Here is a 20,017-nt window from a genome sequence, read left to right as displayed (position 1 = left end):
TGCATCAGAACTCTGCTATCACGAAAATCGTAGCATTTCTCAGAAGGTTCCACGGTGTAGAATCTCCATGAGGTTTACCTTTCAGTTGCGGTTTAGCTTTATCCCATCTTTTTTTAACAAACTCACAAGGTTGCTTGGCTTGCTTGTCTGTACTAGATTTGTCAAGAGTTTGCTTAGTTGGTTATTGCACCCTAAGGATGTGTACACATCAACAATAATTATAGGTAGCTTGCATTCTCATTTGACAGGTGCAACCTCTGTGAGACTCTGGCATATAGTCAGTGATGCTGCTTTGCCTTTAATGTTGAACAGACTCATTGAGGACACTACGGGAACATTTCCCATTAGTTTTAGGACTATATCCAGGGTGGCAGCTGCCCCATATTCTTTCTTTATTTGTTTTAGCACATCCAGCAAAACTGACATGGACGGAGTACCATGACTGATGGTATAGACAGTTGCAAAGACTGCCCTGCATGTGTTACAATCACCTAATCCGGGAACGATTCTGTGAGCAAGGACATAGTCAGTATTCTGTGCATGTCTTGAGGTCCCGTACTGGGAAACACAGGTTCAATTTGGTTGCTCTTTTGGGCGATCCAAAATGGCATTTCCTCACGATTAGTGGTAGGTTTGCCCATAACTGAATGAACAATCATGGGGCTTATGTTCGGCACTGCCGGCAGCTGGGCTTGGCCTGGCAGGCCAGGTCTTGCTGGTAAAGACAACAAGGTACATGAAACATATTGTGTCAAGCATCTATATAAAGTAACTAGAGCTTTCTTAAAAGCTTGTGTTTGCAAAAGATTAACAGATACCTTGTCAGGATAAGGCATGTAACTAGCTAGAGCTGGCAAGTCGACCCTCATTGCTAAGGGGACCCATGCGTACTGGTGTAACTACTTGTGGAAGGGCACCAAGGAACAAAGTATGGTGTTCCTAATAGAACAGAGGTATTTCAATTAGCATATATGCTCTATAGAGATTTGGCACTGGAGGCGTGTATATGTATGAAAGGTGTTTGTATTAGCATCAAAAGCTGGAAAATTGACCCAAGAATAAAAGACTCCAAAGCGGTAAGCTTTGTTGGCTTTAACCATGAAGATAAAAGCACCACCCAGATTAGTAAATCCATGAAGAATTACGTGTGCATGGACCACAGATCTGCAATTTACAGGAATAACAACAGACTGTGTTACCATAATATAGAGGAATGGAAAACAAAGTGAAACACAAAAACAGATATAGTCCTTTTAAAATCTCAATCTTGGAAAACCAACAGAATGATGTACTTCCTATAGACTGTTGAGGATTAATCCCGAACACCACCGATGTTTCCAGTGGTAGGTTTAAGGGTATTGTAGACATGCACAAGCACTACTCTGAAGTTCCATGAATAAGCACCAGACCAAACGTTGCTCGCCCCATGTTGCAGGGATTCTGCTCAGAATTAGAATTAAGCTGGGGATTACAGGACCTCAGCATGTAGTAACCCAGTCACCTTACCATATCAGTTTCTATTGCCCTAAATCTAGACTTACTCATAGGGGCATATTATCAAGACAGGCGATAACATTTTTGCTGTTTTAGCAGCAGAAAACTGCAGCTAAAACTGCGATAATAGGCTTGATAATATGCTCTATGGAATTCCAATTGAAGCCTATCTTAGATGTGAAGGGCATCTAACATGGGCTTCAATTGGAATTCCATAGAGCATATTATCAAGCCCATTGTCGCTGTTTTAGCTGCAGTTTTCTGCCGCTAAAACAGCGATAATTTCATCGCCTGTCTTGATAATATGCCCCATAGTTCTTTACCTGCCCTCCTAACCTTCCAGAGAGACAAGTAATTTAGGAACCTAGAACACAATACTCTGAATTCTCTCAGGAGTCACAGGAACTGGTCATCACCTTTTGTTCTCCCACTCACACATGTTCACAATAAAAGGACATAGACACGCAGAAAGCTTACAATATTTATTGACACTAATGAGCTCTATCGTGCAAAAATGGTGCTTCAATCAGGAGACATATGCAAGTCAATAATGTGATTAACACAATTAATAAACTGTACATATTGAAAAAAAGTCCTGTCATAATGAATGACAAATCAGCCTAAGCCTACTCTTAATACGTAAAAACAAAATTATACTAAACAGTTAGTCTACATCTCAGGCTCATAGCTCATTCCTCTCAGCACCTTTTCTCTGCAAGCCTCATTTTACTCCTATTTTTAAACTGCAAGTCTTGGCTTATATGACAAGACTTGGGGCCAGATGTATGACCATTGGCAATTGCGAGTCACAATTTGCGAGTCGCAATTGCCAATGTACAACAGTGTCTGAGATACTGTTTGCGTTTTCCAATGGGGTTGCAAATTGCATGACTCATGCATATTAATGAGGCTGTCGTAATTTGTGACCCCATTGGAAATGGTTGGCACTCCCAGGGATGGTGGCCCGCTGGGGCCAGCAGACCTCTATATCTGGGACTGTCTTCAAATAAAGCATTTTTTTTTAAATGCAGTCCTTTTTCCTTAAGGGAAAACGGAATGCATACAAAAAAAAAATTACGTTTTTGTTTCATTGTTAAGGGCAGTTAGTGGTGCCTGGGACCACTGCCTACTCTGAAAAAAAAATTGTGCACCCTTTCACAAAGGGGAAGGGGTCCCCAGGGGACCCCTTTCCATTTGTAAATGGTTTACCACCCCCTTGAAGAGGGTGGTAAACTGCAAGTATTTTGCAACCGCAATTTCAGTCGCAAAACATTCTTACATAGGGTTCAGACTCGCTATTAGGAAGGGACTCCTTTGGAATGCCCCTTCCTAATAGCGAGTCGCTAGCCCTATTTTGCGAGTCGCTATATAATTAGCGACTCATAAAATAGGGTTAGTACATGGGCCACAGGTTTTTTGCATGTGCAAACGGGCCTAAAACTCATTTGGGCATGCAAAGATCTGTTGTACATCTAGCCCTTGATCTGCTAGAAAAACAGTATCTGGATCTCTCTGTTATGTCTAGGTGTTAGTGTCCGACCGCAGAGAAAAACAGGGCACAATGTTGTTTGGCTTAGTATGATGTACAGACTGAATCCCAGCAGAAAGCAGAATAATAAAACATGTGCAGCGTATTTCGAAAATAATAGTGTGACACAAAACAAGTGTGTTATTGTGTAACGTGTGCAAATCAAAAGCGGCCTATTATGTGTGTAGTTAGGCTAACATAAGCAAAACTACAGTGGGTCCTGTAGGGGACTCAAGACATATCGCTGCCAACAGTACTTAACTACATCTGCCAAAATGTGCATTTTCTGCCCACTCAACCCTTGTGTCGTTAACCAGTGCAAGACCTTGTCCCCTGGCTGGCCTACTAAGACCTCTTCTCGTTCAAACGATTTTGTCACCCACAGCAGCTGAGTCACCAAATAGTACAGCTCATAAATGATTACCCACCCACCCCCACTCCTCCTAGCACAATTGGGTTTTGCAGTTTCTGTATCACCACCTTCTTGCTCCTGGGACCCCATGTTAGATCAGATATTATCTTGTTCAGCTCTTTGAGGAACTACACCGGCACGCTCACTTGTAGGGTGGAAAACGAGAAGAGCAACCTAGGTAGGACAAACATCTTTAAAATTTGCTATTCCACCCATTGGGTATAATGGCCGTGATGTCCAGAAGTTGGTAAACGGACACCTTGCTGTTACGACCCTACCCAGATTGCCCTATATGAGGTCTTAATTTTTGTGATATATATTAATGCCTAGGTATTTGAAAGTGTCATACCTCCATTCCATTCTCATGAGTGGCGTCGTGCCTCGCTCAGCATCTGCTGGGATGGGAAAGTCCCTTGCATGATGATGACAGATGTGCATCGCACTCCTGAGTGCCCCTGCCTTGTATGACCAAGACCCGGAAGTAAGGTATGCCAGACTCCCAGATGGGTAAGGGGCCACGCCCAGGGAAATGAAGACCTGTCCTGCCTGGAGCACCAGCATCTATATGATTGTCAAGCCCACGGGACATTATGAGGAGGAGGAGAGTGCCTAGAAGGAGCAAGGTCCAGTGGGGGATCCTGGAGAGTAGATCTCGAAATGTGAGATAACATCTGCTCCACTAAACAGGTGTCTGCCTGTGTCCAGAATAAATTCGAAGACCTCATATGCCAGAAGGGGGCACCATTAAAATAATGGCTGTTGCACTGTTAAAGACTCTGCTTGTGTGCAGATTAAAGTTTACAACTACATTTACCAGAGGAGCTGCCATGAAAATAACGTCTGTTGCCTCAACCCGTGCCACTAGCTGGGTAAACAAAAGTTAGAAAATCAGGCCCACTTCCAGTGTCATTAGTGCCCTCATGGGGTTATGGCCACCTGACGGAGTCAAATGCCATTTCTAAGTCAAGGGATAGTCCCACATGTGTTGTCAATCAGGTTGAACTGACTACACAAGTTGAAATGAGTGCTCCTGCATGACACTAACCCACTCTGAAGTGGATTTACATTTTGAACCAACTATCCCGTCAGCCTTTTTAAAATAATTTCCCCCAAAATTGTGTAATCCAGGTTTAACAATGCTAGAGTGCCGTAGGATCATGCATCCAGTGGGTTTGTTCTCTGCCTGGGGGGGGCAATGAGTGCCTCTTGCATTGAGCATGGCAACTGACCCACATGTTTTGCTGCTCCAAATAATTGAAATAATTTTTGGGGTCCAGTAGGCAACTATACATTACATAAAATTCACCCCAAATGTTCTTCCAGAGTCGAGTCCACCTTCACTATTGCCTCTGTTAGGTGGGAAGATTGTACCATAGACTCTGGAGTGCCTTTGGCTCAGTGCCCCTTGGTTTCATCATGGTTCCCTCATGGCTTCCTGATTGAGACATTTGTTGTGCAGAAGTCAAAAGTACCTCAGTGATGTAGCGTTTAAGTCTGAACTCGACCAGCTGACCCGGTTTATGCCTCAAAAGTCCAATTAATATGGTGGTAGACACGCTCCACTGATCCCAGCTCATGATGTTGTTAAATGTCACCTACTCCCTTGGCATCAGAGGGGTAGTCTCCTCTATGTGATTGCCCTTTAGTACTGCACACTGACTTCTCTGTACTAGGGTATTCTCCAGCAGGGCAGGGGCCACTGAGTCCCCATAGTTTAGATGTCCCTAGATGCTGCTCAGTGATGTTCTGTCAAATTCAATTCAGAGTGCTTATGAGGGTTCCATCTACTTTATGCAAGGCTCCTTGTGTAGGCTTCTGCGCTGTATTATATAGCATGGGATCACACATGCTCCCCCACTGTGGGCTGTGTGGTATTACTGTTACTAGGCACAAATGTCTCTTAGATGTCACTTGGGGTGGAAGTCAAACTCCCATCCCTGCTCTGTGCATGCCACCATAAACAGTTAAAGGTGACGCCATGGGGGTCGTCGCTTAAGGCCTTGAGGATTCTCACCTGATCTCCCAGTTCATGATACCTAGTTACAGAAATGCTAGTCTCCAATAAAGGGGGGTATTCTCAAGAACGTGCGATAATCATCGCCAAAATAGGTTAATGCAATTTTTCATATCGCCGTCTATCGTGGGAAAATAACTCAGTGGTAACGTCGTATACACAACACGGCAATAACATGCAATAGTTTCCCGATAACGTGTCAAATGTCTGCGATAAAATTACTGGGACCGCAGTAAAAATCTAAACCCGAACGTGAAAAAATGTGCAATGGGCCCAACTGTGATAAAAAAAAAGAATTAGATTTTGGAGAATGCACTAGAAATGGACATGGTACATGAGAACACTAAAAGAATTTTAACAACCTCTCATCCAAGATGTCAAAAGCTTTATATGCTTCCATAAGTGGAGGAGTGTGGCTCACCGGTTAGAGGCAGCAGACCCGGAGGCAGAAGTCGGCCCAGGACCAGGGTTCAATTCCCGACGCAGCCGGGTGCAGGACCAATGTCAGCGGGACCAATAAATCTCGCCTCGTGCCACTCTAACCATGGGGTCCCACGCTGCAACTCTGGGCAATAGCTTGCTTAATCTCCACTTCGGCCCCATCACCACCGGGGATGCCTGGCTGCACCTTGGAGATGCCCAGTAAAGGGACCATCTCACAGGGAAAGCTAGGACGGGTTCCCCAGTGGTACAGCGCTGGGATGCCTCTGGATAACCACGCGCTCTATAAATCCAACATTCATTCATTCATAAGTACACAAGAATTTGATGAATCCACCTTTTAGACCAATAGTGAGTGGGTACGGGTCGATTTTTGAGCCATTAGGAAAATAAATAGACACATTTTTACAACCATTTGTCCAAGGATAGACAACATACATTCATGACACCTCACATTTTTTACAAAAACTTAATACACTAGATATGGATTTATCTAATGCTATTTAGTGCACGATTGATGTCACTGCTTTGTACACTTCAATACCCTTGGCGGAAGGCAGGGGGGCCTGTGAGTCGGCGTTATTGCAACAAGAAAATATACCAGCAAACAAAGTGTTCATTTTGGAGCTACTGCAATACTGCCTGCAACATTCTTATTTAATTGGAAAGAGGATTACTTTCTACAAATGAGTGGCACATCTATGGGGTTTTCCGGAACCCCGGCTATTGCAAACACCTATATGTCTAAAATTGAGAATGACTACATCTTGACAAATCCAGGTTAGCATGAGAATATCACTTTATACAAACGGTTTATTGAAGATATCTTTTTAATTTGGACAAACACTGAGCAAGAATTGTTGAAAAAGATTGAAGAACTCAATCAAAGAAATGCACATATTCAATTTACATACTCCATGGACACTCAGCAAATTGAATTTTTAGACGTTATGATCACCAAAACACAAGGAAGAATGGATAGAGCAGTGTATAACAAACCCATCGATTGGAACAACTCCTTGTTGTTCACTAGTTTTCATCCCAATGCTTTATTTCGAAATTTACCATATTCTCATATGTTGAGATCTAAACAAATTTCATCTACTTAGCAAGCATTGTCAGAAGAATTCTTTTTACAAAGGAAGACATTTTTTGGCTCGCGGGTATCCCTTGACAACCATTCAAGCAGCTGAGTCAAGAATCAGCAACATTTCCAGAGAAGAATTGTTGCAAACCAAGCCTAAAACTAAACAAGAAAGAATGGTATTTGTGACAAGATTTCCGACTGAATCTCATTATATCAAAAAGATAGTAACCAAACGTTGGGAGCTTCTCCAGAGCGAGCCCGATTTTAAAGGTTTATTTACCAGCAGACCATTGTTTTCTTGCACCAGGAGCAACAATTTAAAGGATTTGTTAACAAAAGAAACCAAGCAAGCAAGTTTGCCAGATGTAAGAGCTGGGACCAGGAAATGTTTGAATTGCACAGACTGCAATAATGTGATTACAGGGTCCAGGATTCTACATTCTCAAACTGGGAAATGCATTAAATGAAGGAACCAGGCGGACTGCAACTCTTCATTTGTAATTTGCAGCATAAAATGCCTGTGTAGAAAATTGTACAGAGGCAAGACAGAAAGAAAAGTTAAGGTTCGGATCACAGAACACAAGAGTCACATAAGGAATAAAACTGTCAACTCCAGTCTTGCTACACATTGGGCAGATTGTAATCACACCATTCCCCAACTAAGAGCTCAAATACTTGAGAAGATAAAAATCATACCAGATCGTGATAATGCCAAGTGGTTGTACCGATGGGAGATTTGGTGGATAAAATTCTTGAACACAATGATACCACATGGTTTAAATGACAAATTAGATATGGTTTGTTTTTTATAGGCGATGATTATTGTCACCTATGGCACAGGGTAGATTATTATGTTTTAAGATGTAAGACACATTGGGGTCAATTCCGATTTGGGAAAAAAAGCATCCGTCCGATTCGTATCCGGAACCCTCTCCGTAAGAATCGTACACGTCCGTCCGAATCGCGTAGTACGATCCGTATCTTGTCAATCCATCTGAATCATCGTGAACTTTCCGAATTGCAAGGGTGAAACCGTATGACAAGGACCCTTCACAGTGAACCGTACGATTCGTAAACATGCTGTACGACTCGACGAGTACGATCCGGACCGGGGTATGAGGACGCGATTCGTACGGTCCTCGTCAGGTAAGGTGGTTCATAGGCAAAAGCACACAATCACATACACACCGTACGGTCCGTACATGCCATGATCATGGGGTACGGTGCGTACCCCTGCGATCATGGGGTGTACGGACCGTACGGTTGCGATCACAGGGTGTACGCACCGTACACCCAGCGAACATGGGGTACGGTGCGTTTACCCCATGATCGCAGGGGTACGGTGCATACACCTCATGATCGGGGGGTACACACTGTACCCCTGCGATCCTGGGGTGTACGCACCGTACCCGGGGGGGGGGCGTTTTGTACCTGTTTCAGGGCGAACTCTGCTTTTACGGCTGTTTTCAGCTCCCGTAGAAAAAGGGTTGTACGGTGTGTACCCGACACGAATCGTACTTGCTGGGTCGGAAAAACCAGCTGCGAACCGTACAGATGTCGCGTACAGTGGGTTCCGAGGGAGATTTGTACGGGGATTTGATTTGTACGGTCTCTGTACGATTCGTACGGAGTCCAGCTGCTGGTACGAATCGTACTTCGTCTTACATACGGGGGATGTTGCAGGGTACGATTCGTACGGGAAAAACGCTCAGAGCGGCTATTCGGAGCGTTTTTTCCCGAATCGGAATCGACCCCATTGTGTCAGTCAACTGATTAGGTTAAGAACAGTACCTGGGATTCTAGGCCATTATTTGAAATGTAATGGTTCAATATCATGGGATTTCAATTCATGTTATATTGCTTCTATGTATATTGTTGTCAACTGTATATCATTTTAATATTCTATGAAAGCTATGTCAGGAAAACGTACAAACTTTGTTTGACTGTCTGTTGTCATTGAGTTTGATGAGACATTAGAAGATGAACAATGTTTTTTTGATATTGTATTTTTTTGCAGCACATTTGTATTATTTGTCACAGCAAATATGTTTGTGTCACACAGGCTTTCTGTTTCTCACGCTCAGTTGGTCACAAGTGTTTTTAGAGAGGTGTGTGAATATTAGGATTCTTGTCCGGTGGTTATAATAGCGGTCATTTTGGGAGTTTACCGCTTCTCAGATGCAGAAAGTGTTTACTTTGTTTGGGAAGTGTTTGTGAGGGTTGATGCAGTTTCCACTTTTATGACAGTTCCGTTCAGTTTTTTCGCATTCGTAGTATACCTTGCTAAAGATGGTAGCCAAATTAGTCTATAAAGCGGTGCGTATGGCTAGATCTAGTCCCCTGTTTATTTCACTGCTGGTTGGTTAATTTAAATATCTTGTGCGTGCGTAAGTAGGTCAGCGCACAGATCAGGTTGGATCACAACATGGAGGGACAACGACAGAGCTTTTTGCTGATAAGAGGCGATATTGTGTTTCCAGGTAGTATTCATAATAGGGGAGGTTTCAATTTGCAATGGCGATCAGTCTTTTTGTTTTATTCATTTTTTCAGAAGCCACATCACTTCGACTTCCGCGACTACACGTTGGTTTATGGTAGAAGAAGATTGGATGGACGTAGTTTCCCCAGTGGGGGTGGTGTGCTGTTCTGGTGGCACTTTTGAGAAATCTTACACAGTAAGGGAAGAGCCTTTGCTTACTCAAGAGAGTGGGTATGGGTTAGTTTAAGTAGAGATTCTGGCGTCAATGACCACTTGCTATTTTTTTTAGAAACTGGATGCTATAACAGCATTAGTCAACATTGTATTTTGGCGCTGAGTGATTGAGTGGTGGGAGAGTGGTCACCTACTGTTTACTTCTAGCTGCCTTTCACACAGTAGATAGGCTCATGCTGATTGCACAAGAATTATTAACTCTTTTTTACACCATCAGACTCTACTCAGAGGGATATGTAATGTTGTACATATATATTTTTCAGCTTCCACACAAGGGACCAGATCTGTTGCTTGTACCAGTATTGATAGACCGAGGTTAAGACGCTGGTGATGATTGTTGAAAGAGGTAACCAGTAAGAGGGGAGCAAATCCACGATCATTTGCTAACAAGTTGTAGATCTGTGCGTGTTGACAATATTTTCCTTTTTCTATGTTGCAGTTGTCACTTGGTATGTCTTTTGAGTTGGCTTTCAACCGGGTTTACAATTTCTTTTTTGAATAAGTGTTGATCTGCTTTATCATTGCGATATACTGGGTCAGTTACATTTATGTTGTTGAGGTTTTTGTTGCACTGGTGAAGGTGTATTTTCACTTTTGTGGTTACATTTCACTCATGGCACAGTCAAACTGAGAGGTTAATTATTTGTACATGGCTTTTCTTTTTGTACGTGATATGTTCCTCCACCTGTGTGCTTAATATTGTCAATTTTGACTTTTCTTTTTACAGTTCCCCTGATGAAGGGAACATGCCTCCCGATATGCATTGGGAAAGTCAACAAGAAAATTGATGCTTATGTTTTGTTCGCACTTATTTTATGTACATTTATTTTAAATTGCTGATTGTATATGCGAAGTACAATTTAGAAATTGTGAAGATGAATATCCAATGGTCACTAGGTCTTATTGTTTTCACAAAAGATTTTTTCTGGAGTAAATAAGATGAGACAAATATCTATTGTATGATTGTGTGTGGATTAATTGAGCAAAACTAGTTTTTGCACTTTACAGTGCGGGAATGGGCAAGTGATTAGTCACACTTGCTTTGTTAATTTGTAACACCAGTAAAAGGCAGGTGTTAAATCCTTGCTGCTATCACGCCTTATCCCCTGTTTTTGGATAGCATCGCAGAGCTGGCTGGTTGTTGAGAATATCGCAAAGTGGTGTTTTCATTTGTTTTTGCATGGGAGCGCGTACTCTGCATATCATTAATGTTAGTTGTCGCTCTTATCCGAGGCAATGTTTTTTGCAGCAGCTATCGCTGGAAAACTGGCGATATCATCAGCGATATCGTCAGTTTGCACAAACTTGTGAATAGGGCGATAAATCTATCACCACTTTTGCGGCGCTAAAGTGCCGATAAATCGGTGATGAGTCCTTGAGAATATGCCCCATAGTCTTTCAGCGGGTGGCTCTCCTTTTGATCACCCGTACTGTTTCCTCCCTGCAAACCGGAAGGACACTCAATAAATTGTGGACCCCATGATCTGGCCATCCACTGGCATAAAATCTTTGCCTCGCTGCCAGTGCCTCAACTTCGTCCTCACTGCTCTGGGGTGGTCCTTTCTCTGTAGGTGGAGGAGAACTCGGGTCTGGTCCCAATAAATTCGTCACGGGTGACGCCTGTGCTGTTAAGTGGGTCGGATTCCTATCAGATGAGGAGGGCTTACTGGAGCCTCATGGTAGTGCTACTTACCGTCCTGAAAGTCCTGGCATGCTGGACACTCCTGCTTCCACAACACTGGCCATAAAATCTTATACTCCTTGAGGCCAGATCAACAAGGACCAATGTTTTACATTTGTATTGTTTTACAGACATTGCATGTGTGCTGCACACAAATAAATTTGGAAAAGCCTTCATCATCATAGTTTTTGGTAGTTCAAGTTACCCCCTACAGTGCACAATGTATGCTTCAGACAAGACCCTTACATTTTCAGTAAGTGGCAAGGGTGTGCGCGTTGCCACATGGCAGCCATAAATGCACTGTCACTGGAAGAGAGTATTGAATAAATATGGCAATGATCTGCTCTCTACCTTTCTGAAAACACAGCACAGTAACATAACTTGCTGGTTTGTGTTGTGTTATATTTTATGTAAATATATGCTTTTGTGTAATGTAGTGTAGTATTGTCAGTTATGTGTGAATACGAAATGTCACTTAGAACTCATATTCTAAATATCTTTAATGAATACCCTAATTTGAAATAGAATCTTCCCATACGTTTTTATGTATATGATTTGAAATAATACGCAAATGCACTTTTTGTAATCAAATTTTCATTGATAGATTGTGATCAAGACAAGGCATACATTTTGAGTGTACATATGTAATTTTTTTTGTTGATAAAGAGTAAAACATGTGCTATATATCTATTTAATCTTTCTCATGTGTCATAGGATTTTCACTGTTATCATTATCATATAGATTATTGTAAATCCACGTTCACTTGTTTTTATTACTAAATAACAGGATTGTTTTTTATCAGACAATAGGATGGTCTTTTTATTTTTATGTTGTTCGGCTATGGTTTTGTTAACAATATTTTTATATTTAGAACATTTATTATTGTAAAAAGGGAATTGTTTTGTGTCAGATTTTATCAAGAAAATGCCCTTCTACAACATCATTTATTGCATGAGGCTACTGGAAGATTCCACAGTGATACCTCATTATTAACATCTCATCCAAGCATTTATGGTTTACATCTTTTTTTATTCTTTAACACCAAGAGATACAGTGCAAACGATAATGTAGGAATTACAAGCATGAGATACCAACAGTCAGGGGGTTATTCACAAGAACTTATCACCGATTTATCCCCACCTTAAGGCATCAAAAGTGGAGATAGATTTAACACCCTATTCACAAGCTGGTGCAACCTGCAGACATCACCTGTATTCCTGCGATAACTGCCCCAAAAATGATCTCCACGGTGGACACCATCAACTAACCCTAATGAGATGCAGAGTAAGCGTACCCATGCAAAAACACACAAAAAAACAACAACACCACTTTCACAACGAAATGAAAGATCTGCGGTGTGAACCACAACCACGCGATAAGCTGCAGTTGCAGCAGGTATTTAACACCTGCCTCCAGCAGGTCTAAAGCCAGACGACTACCTGCAGTAGACAACGGGCCCCCACACAGCCATACCCGAAGAACAAACAACGCCATGAAGCTACTCATCATGCAGCTCAGAGCCCCAACAGGGCCACAATACCTACCGCCACCAAGCTCAGGAACGCCACTCCCCCCCTACCCGACCCTACCCCAATCTACCGCAGATTAGCATCCTGTGGTGGTGGACCCCTGTCGTCTCCTGTGTATCTGGGGCCACCAACTATGTGCGAGTCATGTCATCCCCTTGTTTTCCTGCCATTGCTTGTCTGAGTGCCTGATGACTGTTGGAGTTGTTGCCAGCACCAGTTACTCCCTGAGGGCCGACTTACACTCACCCCACACACAGCCAGCACATGCACCACTGGATTAGTGTGCCTGCCATCACATACTGCTGATCCAAGTATTGACTCTTTTCTCCCTGCACTGTCACAGGTGATCAAGGATATGCAATCTGCCCTTGGATGATGACACCCCTCTGAGATCCCAACACACCCGCCCAGAGGCAGTACAATGCGGCCCACATATGCACCAGGGGCATCCTTGAATGCACATTTGGCATGTTGAAGTCACGTTTCAGGTGCCTGGATAGCACTGGTAGGAAGCTCCTGTACAGCCTGGATATTGTTGTTCAAGATGATCGTTGCATGTTGTGTCTTGCACCACATCTGTGTACGCACCAAGGCCCGATGGATCCTAGTTCCAGAAGTTCCAGACGATGATGGGGACGATGGGGCAGGTGGTCCACATCCCACTGCAGCAGGGGCAGGAATTCACCGCCCGACAACTATGATCATCCAATCAAGCCCTCGCCGCAATCCCGCGCATCCATAGATCCACCATGGGAGGAAGATCCTTCTCCTACTTAGCGGCCAAAACGTGGAATTCTCTCCCCACTCACCTCTGCCTTACACAGAACCACCTCTCCTTCAGAAAACAGCTAAAAACCTGGCTTTTCGATAAGTAATGCACCCACCCTCCCTCAAGCGCCTTGAAACCCTCTGGGTGAGTAGTGCGCTATACAAATACTGGAACTTGAACTTGAAATTGAACTTACTTCTCATGAGCATGTGATATTGTGGCCGTCCCTGGCAATCATGGGACAGTACAAAATGTCAAAAAACACAGTATGTGTGAATAAAACCTAATTGCAGTTTACAAGTTGTACTAGTACATTGTGATGTCACGGTTCCCTGCTGGGCCAGATGTGATTTGCCATGTGGTGCACGTTTGCGGCACTAGTTGTGGCCTGTGTTCTGTTGTGGAGGTGCTGCAATTTATACCAGGATGTGGTCAATGTCGAGGTGCACTCAAACTTATGTGCATATTCTGTATGATTGGTGATTAGCTCCTGCGGCTCTGATTTGTCTGCCACTGGTCCCTTTCATGTGGTGTACCTGTCGGTTCAGTGCTTCCATGGTGCTGAAATGTTGCAGACTTGGGTAACTTGTGCTCTTTGTCGAGTTGTGACACTTGGGCATGGTTTGTCCACAGATGTGTCGTTGATGTTAATGGTTGTTTGCACAGGTGGTTGTGTCCGTGTGTGACCTGCTTCATTCCGGTTGTGGTCCGCACTCAGCCACCTCAGTGTTGCGCCGTGTACATTGTCATGGTGATTGGACAGCAGCCATGCTACTCATAATGTGGTGTCTCTTGCATTGTCAGTGTGGCTGACATATATGCCTGTTTGCTGTGTTTTGCATGTGCTGGTGGTGTGCTTGTTGTTGTTTTGTGTGTGTGCCCTTTGGGCACAGGGTGTATGTGGGACTACTTGGTGTTTGTGTGTGTGCTGAGGTGAGATCAGGGACATGATCCTGAGTCATTGTGGATGTGCAATGTGCACTGCTTAGTTGTGCATGTGTGCCATTGGGCCCGTCTCCCCTGTCCACCCACTCCCTGGTCGGTGCACACCCTGTTGATGTGGTGTCGGGTCATGTTGAACAGTGTCCGGATCCCTGACTCTTGTCTCCATCTCCTGCCTGTTGATTGGCAAATCACATCTGGCCCAGCAGGGAACCGTGAAATCACATTGTACTAGTACAACTTGTAAACTGCAATTATGTTTTATTCACACATGCTGTATTTTCTGACATTTTGTACTGTCCCATGATTGCCAGGCACGGCCACAATATCACATGCTCATGAGAAGTAATTGTCGGGTGAATTCCTGCCACTGCTACAGTGGGATGTGGGCCACCTGCCCCATCGTCCCCATCATCGTCTGGAACTTCTGGAACTAAGCCTGGAGAGGAAACTCTTTCAACTACGGTCACTGGAAAAGACATGCAAGGTTTTGGGGTTTGAGCTACCACCAGAAGACGCTTTGTTCTGAGCATTCCCGACCCACGTGGCTGGAGGCCAACCTCTGTGGCATTCTCATGGGTCAGGGAGGAGATCTGCTTGCCCAGATTCAGTCACGATTGCCAAGGGACAACAAGCCTCGTATGGACTCAATTCCTGGGGCATTGGCTAAAACGGACTCTTTGTGACGCAGCAGGGAGTAAAATTACAAGCTGCACTGTGGGGGCAGGGGCCATGATTTGACCCTCTCACTGACACTTGGACCTTTGGAACGATATATTTGTTTGTTCACTGTTTTCACACAGGGTTTTGTCTGTTTGGGGGACCAACTCAAGTTCACGGCCACTGCGATGTGGATCACTCACTGTACTGATGGGCTCATTGGGGCACAACACTGTTCTCCACACCATGCAGTAGGTGCTAATAGGGATAATTCCTTGCTTTTTCCTCTCAGACTATGAGGGACAAACCTATCAGGGTTCTTTCCCCCTGGCGAATATATGTTTTTAGCTATTGACATGGAGAAGGCCTTTGACAGGGTTCCCTGGCCTTTCCTAGAACAAGTCCTAGCCTACTTCGGCATCACAGGGAGGGTCCAAGCTTGGGTGCTAAATTGATATCACCTCCCCATCGCGTCGGTCAGGATGAATGACTATCTCTGTGCCCTTTACAATTAGCAGGGGGACTCAGCAGGGGTGCCAATTGTCCCCCGTGCTGTCCGCCTTATATATGGAGCCCATGGCCCAAAGAGTTTGCAATAACCCCAAAATTGTTGAGACCACTTTCGGGAGGTACAACATATGATCAGCCCTTATGCAGACGATGTGCTGGCAACTGTGGACCGCCCGGGGGTGTCCCTTGCAGTTTTCATGGCTGAATTAGAATAATATGGTCTTGCCTCAGGATTCAGAGTTAATGTAGCCAAGTCTCAGGCTTTAAATCTATTGATGGCCCCTGCACTCGAAACTCATCTTGCTGCACAATACACCATTTAGTGAGCAATATTGACAATCCCTTACTTGGGGATCAAGCCGGCCTCCACTTTCGAAACAACCTCACTCCTCAACTACCAATCCCTACATAGCCACCTTAAATCCAAGTTAGCCCGATGGTGGGCGCACAAGATTCATGGCTTGGAAGAGTCACAGCCTTTAAAATGACAATTTTACCAAAAATCCTGTATCTTTTTCAGACACTTCCCCTAGCTCCTCCAAAAGGGATGATCCCCAACCTACAATCAGAGTTGCATCACTTTGTCTGGGCTGGGAAACAACCTTCAATGAGGAGAGAAGTTAGCTACCTACCCTCGAATGACAGGGGCCTTGGGATACCAAACCTTCAACTCTATTACCAGGTAACCCAATTACGATACCTGGTTGAATGAAACAGGGATGAGTCAGAACGACACTGGTTCTTCCAGGACCACGCAGTGGCTGGCACATCCCTGCGGAAGATCCCCTTTTTAAATTCAGCGCACATCCTTATCTTTCCCCGCTCACAAAATTGACGTTGGGGGCTTTGGACCGGTGAACCACTAGATATGGCCTATCCTCTTTTCCCTCTCCTTTGACACCCCTGCTCAATTAGCTGGACTTCCTACCAGGCAGCTTTCTAGGGCCATTTCCCGAATGGCATCAGTCTTCCTGCGTTCAGCAGGACATATGTTGGACGAATAAAGGGTGATCCCCTTTATGCAATAACGCACAGATTACGCTATTCCGGAGGCAGACCGACTACACTATTGGCAACTGCGCCACTGGTTCCCACAACCTGACATTAAAATAACAATGCTGGGACACCTCATCCCATACGAAAAATGGCTGGTTTCTAAGAAACTCGACAAAAGACTGCTCTCAGTCCTCTACACCTTCCTCACCCAGCCCTTTAGACATGTCTACAAATCTAATGAATCTCGTTGGGAGAGGGAGCTGGGAAGACCCTTGACCAGTAAGAAATGGGAAGATATATGTTACCGGGCTCGTCATACCACCTGCAACACAGCCCTCACCAAAACACTCACCAAAGTGATCATGTGTTAGTACCTGGCTCATGAGCACTTACACAAGATCGATCCAAGCAACAGCGCGACTTGCTGGAGGGGGTGTGACATGGGGGGACATTGGTACATCTATTATCAGTTATTGGCAAAAAAACATTCCCAACCAAAGGCCCTGCAAAGCATTATGGGATGAGATTAGCAGTGGGCAATGAATATTATAAAGTATCCAATATCAAAATAATTCGAAAAAGAGCTGCAGATTAACTGGTGGTTCCTAGCTGTCCCTCACGAGGTAAATGCAAATGCTTGATGAAAGGGTTTCAATGGTTTTGCATTTGACTTGTGAGGGGCATCTAGTAACGACTAGTGGAACTGCAGCTTGATGTAGGAATAATTTCAATGCTTTGCATTTGACTCGTGAGGGACATCAAGTAACGACTAGTTGAATTGCAGCTCTTTGTAGAATTATTTTGATATTGGATACTATAATATTCACTACCCACTGCTAATCTCGTCCCATAATGCTTTGCAGAGACTTTGATTGGGATTGTTTTTTTGCCAATAACTGTGCTTGGGGTGGTCCTAAGAGGATGGGACCACCATCGAAATTCAACAAGATGTGATTTTTGTTTATGCTCTTTGTGTTCAAGGCATCTGCTTGTCCTCCCTATAGGTTAGGGGGGACCCCAAAATCATCACCTCTCTCATTGCCTAATGTTTTCATTGAAAAAGTTAACTTTTGTGAATTGGTTATATGCTTTTAAGCATGTAAAATAGCTGTATCAAAGCATCTGAGGATGTTATTGATTTAACTGCTATGCGATTAAGCACAGTTTTTGTACTGTTCTATGTGCAATTTGCCGAGTGCGAATTAGTACAAACTACGTCCGTTAGCGGAGCGTAGTACTATGCCCAGGGTTAAACAGCATGTCAAAGGCAGTAAGAAAATGATGCACAACATTACACCTGCAGTTGAGCTTGGCTGTACAGTTGAACTTGGCCGACTCGGCCAGCCAAGCTCCCTACTCAGCTGCACACATTGTGCCAGCAGGCCCCAACGCACTGCAGCAAACAGTTGCATTATTTGAGATCCAGGGCACTGCATAGCGCACCGGCCCACTGTGGTACCTTGAACCCAGGCATCCTCCCCAAGGTTCTACACAGTGCACACGTTGCGGGTTAGGGCAGTAGAGTCCAGGGCTACAAGCAGGTCAGTCCCCCTTTACCGCCTTCCCTCTGCAAACGTGGATCCTACCCCCTCCCGGGGTCCGGCCAGTTGCTGAACTTTTGTTGTTGTACATCCCCCTTTGTTGTTAACTGTAAGTGCTCCGCCCAAGCCTCACTCTTCTGCCGGGTGGGTGGGTGGTGAACAACGCGCCTCTGCACCTTGCTGGAGGTCTGAGGGGACAAAGTGGCCAAATACTCCAGAGCGCAGCCTTAAATATCTCTCCCAGGAATTCCTGCGCACCCTAATGACATGACCGGACCTCCTCATTAATTCCACCCCCACTTCTTAGCTCAGAGGAGGGTCAGTCTTGCGGCACAACTAAGGGCGCCCCTCCGCTAGGCACGCGGGGAGCATGTTCATTCCCCCAATTACAGATATGTTCACAATCTCGCAGGAGGATACCCCTCGACGGCCCACCATTTTGGAGTATACCATCCAACGGCTCCATCGTGAGGGCAAACAGCATCAGAGAGAGGGGACAATCGTGCCTAGTGCTGTTGTGTACTGTAATCACCTCTGATATGCACCGGCCTGTCTGCACCGTCGTCTGCACATTCGAGTATCGCAGAGTAACACACTTATCCCATCCATTGCCCAGGTTCATTCTACGCATTACTGCTCTCACATGTCCCGAATGAAGGCTGTTTTATGTTTTACAAATGTCGATAAACAACACTATTGCATCCAGGTAGCGTGATCTCGAGGACTTCGTGAATATGCATTAAAACTTTTTGATTTTGTAGGAGGCATTACGCCATTTTGATCTGAGTGAGTTAAGTTGCATAAATGGGGCTGCAGATGGTTGGCCAATACCTTGCTGATCCATTTTTTGTATATTTAATATGACACAAATAAACATGCTGGTTGTATTATGGAAATAAATGCTTTTTAGTGTAAAATTATTCTGGCTTACTTTTGCTAAAGCTTTGCTTTGTGTTAGTATTACCTTTGTAAACAATATATAAAGCAACATTTACATCATGTAATGAAACTAAAATAAACACACAAAAAATGATCACACAAAGCAACACTAATTAGAATAATGACTTGCCTTAGTTTAACTCAAAGGGTCAAAACGTGTCAGCTATATGTATGCAACCATCCAATGTAGTAGTAGTATGTAGTATACTTGTAAAGCGCACAGCTGCCCCAGCAACGGGGCATCCCGGCGCTGTGTATAACGCTGTGGAACCCTTCCTGGCTCTCCCTATGAGATGCCCCTCCTGGGCACCCCCAAGGTGAAGCCAGGCATCCCAATGTTGTTGGGGCCGTTGTGGAGATTAAGCAAGCTATTGCCCAGAGTTGCAGCGTGGGACCCATGATTAGAGTAAGCGCTGAGGCGAGAATTATCGAGTCCGCGGATATTGAGCCCAAGACCCTGCCGCGTCGGGACTTCAACCCTGGTCCCGTGCCTGATCTCTGCTTCAGAGTCTGCCGCTCTAACCAGTGAGCCACACTTCTCCAAATCCAACACATGCTTTGTGAGATAACTGTCCACGTTTGTACAATGAGGAAAGATATAAACATTTTTTATTCCTGTTCTAAATTTCCATTTGTGTTGCATAGGACTACACAAATAAAAAGTACCAACATTGTTCTTGTATTTTTTTGTGGTCTAAAAAGTTTGTTTTAGAGAACACATACAGCCTGTCCATCTTGCACAAAGGTGTATGTCCATGAC

This window comes from Lissotriton vulgaris, chromosome 1_1, assembly GCF_964263255.1.
Source record: "Lissotriton vulgaris chromosome 1_1, aLisVul1.2, whole genome shotgun sequence".
Classification (NCBI taxonomy): Eukaryota; Metazoa; Chordata; class Amphibia; order Caudata; family Salamandridae; genus Lissotriton; species Lissotriton vulgaris.
Note: the sequence above shows the minus strand (reverse complement) of the source record.